The 3,932-nt window shown below is 34.9% G+C and overlaps 1 pseudogene; it reads left to right on the forward strand.

Moving 5' to 3' along the window:
- The first annotated feature begins 3,098 nt into the window (after nucleotides 1-3,098).
- On the forward strand, nucleotides 3,099-3,217 carry LOC120589709 (uncharacterized; annotated as a pseudogene).
- Nucleotides 3,218-3,932: the final 715 nt, after the last annotated feature.

The raw sequence follows: 3,932 nt of genomic DNA on the forward strand, positions 1-3,932 counted from the left end.
CTATTTTTCTGTTGTGATTGAGCAGTAGTTATGTAAGATTGCAAAATGTTACCATTTGGTGGAGCCGGGTTAAGTTTATTAGTTTGCTAGGCTGCTATAACAAAGGACTGCAGACTGGGTGGCTTAAACAATGGAATTTTATTGTCTCCTGGTTCTGAAGACAGAAGTTCAAAATCTAGGTGTCAACAGGGTTGAGTCCTTCTGAGGGCTGTGAGAGAGAATCTGTTCCAGGTTTTACTCTTTGGCTTGTAGGTTACTGTCTTCTCTCTATGTCTTCACATCATCTTCCCTTTATGTGTATCTCTGTGTCCAAGTCTTCCTGTTTTATAAGGGCACAGGTCATATCGGATTAGGGACCACTCTAATGACCTTACTTTAACTTGATCTCTTCTGCAGTGGCTGTATCTCCAAATCTCACATTCTGAGGTCTTCGGAGTTAAGACTTCAACATATGAATTTTGGGGGGACACAATTCGATCCACAACAGATATATGGATCTTTCTGTATTATTTCTAACAACTGTATGAGAATCCACAATTATTTCAAAATAAAAGGGTTTTAAAATAAGAAAAAAAAAGGAAAAAATAGAAAGAATTTAAGTCATAAAGAATTTAATTCCACGATAGTAATGGAATTAGACTAGAAATCAATAACAGAAAAATCTCTGAATATTTATAAATTAAGCAGCATACTTCTATATAACATTTTGCTCAAAGAGAAAGTCTCGGGGAAAATAAAAAATATATATATATTGAACTGCATGATAATAAAAATACAGCATATCAAAAATTGTAGGATCTCACTAAAGCAGTGCTTTAGAGGTAAATTTTTAGCATTAAATGCTCCTATTAAATCTATGTTACATCTAAACTTTGGATTATCATACAAATGCGAAAATATTGAAGATATAGAAAGAATGCTAAGATGTGTTTATTAGATGTGAAACAGTAATACATGTAATATATTATATCATGCTACCTGTGGTGGAAAAGGGAAATGATCAGGATAACTCACATCTGCTTGCTCCTGCATAAACACTGGTAGTATAAACAATGAACTAATTCAAGTTGTTTTCTACAAGGGTAGAGGAAAATAGGGCAGATTGGGCAGAGGTAGGAGTAAGATTTTTCAATATATACCTTGTTTATTGCTTTACTCTTTTTAAATTGAGAATTTCACATAACATAAAATTAACACTCTTAAAGTATACAACTCAGTGGCATTTAGTATATTTACAATGTTGTGCAACCCCTACTTTTATCAAGTTTCAAAACATCTCATCACTCTAAAAGAAAATCCTATACCCATTAGGCAGTCACTCCCCATTCCCCATTGCCTGCACACCCTGGTAACTACCAATACACTTCTATTTCTACAGATTTATCTATTCTGGATGTTTCATACAAATGAAATCATACAATGTTTGGTGGGGGGCAGGGGGGAGGTTGTATCTAGCTTCTTTCATTTAGTATAATGTTTTCAAAGTTCATCCACACTGTAGCATGTATCAAAACTTCATTCTTTTTTATGATTGAATAATATTTCATTGTATGTTTACACCACATTTCGTTTATCCATTCATCTGTTGATGGACCTTTTGACTATTATGAATAATACTGCTATGTATATTCATGTACATCAAACATCTTTTGAATCCCTACTTTCAGTTCTTTGGGGTATATATCTAGGAGTGACATTGCTGGGTCATATGGCAATTCTATGTTTAACTTTTAAAGGAACCACTAAACTATTGTTTTCTACAGTGGCTGCACCATTTTACATTCCCACATCAATGTACCAGGGTTCCAATTCCTCTACATTTTCCCAACACTTATTTTTTTCCATATTTTTTTCTGTCTTTATTGAAATATAATAGACAATTAGTTGCTTGTATTTACATTGTACAATTCAATGAGTTTTCTTTCAATTATAGTTGGTATACAATAATATACCAGTTTCAGTTGTACAGCATAGTGATCAGAGATCCACATAACTTGCAAAGCAATTACCCCACTAAATCAAGCACCCCTCTTCTCTTATATATTTATTCCAACATTATCAACCATCCTCTCCATGCTATACTCTACATTTCCATGTCTATTCTGCAACTATCTATTGATATCTCTTAATCCCTTTGCCTTTTTTTTTTGTCTTCCCAACTAGTAGCACTCAAAATATTCTCTGTATCTTTGAGTTTATTTCCACTTTTGTTGTTATTGTTGTTGATTTTGTTCTCTAGATTCCACATGTACGTAAAATCATGCAATATTTGTCTTTTCGATCCGATGCATTTCATTCAGCACAATACCCTCTAGGTCCATCAAGGCAACATCTTTTTCCATCCTCTTCCTTTTAGTCTGTGAGTGTCTTTTAATCTGAAGTGAGTCTCTTGCAGGCAGCATATGTAGGGGTCTTGTTTTCTTATCCATCAGTGACCCTATCCTTTGGTTGGAGCACTTAATTCTTTTCTATTTGAGGTACTTGTTGATAGGAATGTAGTTATTACCACTCTCTATTCCTGTTTTTGATACATATTTTTTCTTCTTAAAGAAGTCCCTCCAACATTTCTTGTGATACTGGCTTGGTGTTGATAAATTCCCTTAGCTTATTTTTGTCTGGAAAGCTCTTCATCTGTCCTCTAAATGATAGCTTTGCTGGATAAAGTATTCCTGGTTGTAGATCATGGGTTTTCATCACGTTGAATATTTTTTGCCAAGCCCTCTGTCCTGCATAGTTTTTTTTGTTTTGTTTTGTTTTGTTTTGTTTTGTTTTGTTTTGTTTTGTTTTGTTTTGTTTTTTGAGCTGCCAGTTTTATGGGTGCTCCTTTGTAGGTAACTAAGTGCTTTTCCTTCTGCTTTTAAGATTCTCTCTTTGTATTTAATCTTTGGCATTTTAATTATAACGTGTCTTGGTGTGGGCCTCTTGGAGTTCATCTCTTTTGAGATTCTCTGAGCTTTTTCTGGGCTGGTTTGTCTATATCCTTCACAAGGGTAGAGAAGTTTTCTATCATTATTTCTTCAAATAGCTCTTCAATGTCTCATTTTTTTTTTTCCGGTACCCCTATGACATGGATATTTTTACATTTAATAGTATCCCAAGTCTACGGCTATGCTACCCTAAACAAGCCCAATCCCGTCTGATCTTGGAAGCTAAGCAGGGTCAGGCCTGGTTAGTACTTGGATGGCAGATCACATAGGAAGACCAGGTGCTGTAGGCGTAAAAAATAAAACAAACAAACAAACAAACAAACAAGGGATTGTAAGCTGACAAGTTCCTTGCAATCTGTGAGGTCAACCAAGGGTTGCCTCACCTAAAAAAAAAAAAAAACAATTATTATTGTTTTTATTATTATTATTAAATTATTATTATAGTCTTGGCTCCTCTTTTCTTGCCATTCTGATTGAGTAGTGTCCTTGGCCTTTCCATCCTCTATATAGGTCATTCGATCCTCTTCTTAATTCACTCTGTTTATTCCATTTAATATACTTTTCATTTCGGATAATGTGTTCTTCATTTCTGACTGGTTCCCCTTTACGATTTCCATTTCCATTTTTTTTTTTTATTTCTTTGTTAAAGTTCTCATTGAATTCATCTACACTTCTCTAAATTTCATTGAGCACCTTTATAACCAGTGTTTTGAACTCTGCATCTGTTGCTTGACTCCATTATTTCTGGATCTCTGTTCTGTTCTCTCATATGATTTCTGCTTCTTTGTCTTCCCATTTGAGCTGCCTTTCTGTGTCTGTTTCTATGTACTAAGCAAAGCTCTTAAGTCTCCCCATCTTATTAGTAAGCCTTATTAGTGAAGTAGGTGTCCAGTGGCATAGTCCTGAGAAGGGTTAAGTTGCAGGCCAAATTTGGCCCCAGCCTGTGCCCCCCTAGGACCACCTGTTAAGATTTAGTAAGCAATTCACAGATGCTCTGCTTATAGT

Source organism: Pteropus medius, unplaced genomic scaffold (genome assembly GCF_902729225.1).
Source record: "Pteropus medius unplaced genomic scaffold, Ma_sr-lr_union100, whole genome shotgun sequence".
NCBI lineage: Eukaryota > Metazoa > Chordata > Mammalia > Chiroptera > Pteropodidae > Pteropus > Pteropus medius.